Source organism: Belonocnema kinseyi, chromosome 3 (assembly GCF_010883055.1).
Source record: "Belonocnema kinseyi isolate 2016_QV_RU_SX_M_011 chromosome 3, B_treatae_v1, whole genome shotgun sequence".
NCBI lineage: Eukaryota > Metazoa > Arthropoda > Insecta > Hymenoptera > Cynipidae > Belonocnema > Belonocnema kinseyi.
The window spans coordinates 93486260-93487171 of NC_046659.1; positions in this window are offsets into that span (position 1 = coordinate 93486260).

The following is a 912-nucleotide window of genomic DNA, read 5'->3' on the forward strand; positions in this document are numbered from 1 at the left end:
TTGAAAGTGGCCAGTCAGGGGCGGGAAGTCGGTGACTTGAAAGTGGCCAGTCGGTGAAGAGGAAGATCGGTATCAGACCTAAATGACTGCTCCAGGTCTAACCATTACCCAGATTAACTTGCATCATAGCAATGGCGCCTCTGCAGTTTTACAGAGGGACATGGCTGTAAGGCACACAGGTATCTCACTAATCCAGGAAGCCTGGCTAGTTAGAGATACCATCAGGGGCTTAGGGGGGGGGGGGCTGGTTATTGTTACAAAGACCCTAAGGCGGCCAATCCAAGGGCATGCATACTTGCGAAGGGAGTCAACGTTCTCCCGCTGTTTGAGCCATGTTCCAGAGATCTGATGGCGATAGTGACGGATCTTAAAGGAATAGGAAGGATTGTCATGGGATCGGCTTACTTCCTATATGACAGTGATACGAATCCACCATTGAAGGTACGACGGCTAGCCAACGAGATTGTGACCTCATCCAGGGTCAGGTGGGCCCTGAAATCCTTCAGTCCTTACAAGTCTCCCGGCGCGGATGGTATATATCCAGTCCTCTTACATAGAGCTGGTGAGATCATCATTGGGCAAGAAGGGGTGCGAGAGTAGTCTTTATTCCAAAGGCAGGCAGGATCAGTTATCAGTGTCTCCAGAAGGTGGGATTTTTCGGCCCCCGCCACTCTCCCATCTGGGAGCGACACATTCAAACGTACCGGATCGGTGAGTCGACTCTATTTAACGCTGCGAAGCCCAGCCTCGTGTAAAGTCGAAAATGCACGAGCAGGAACCCGAGCTCTCCAGACTTCACGAATGACGATCTACTAGGCAGTCTGATAAGCACCTGAAAATTCTAAGAGATGGCATTAGTATTCACTAATGTGAACCATTTTCGTCGAGCTTGATCCTTCAAATGACGCCTGT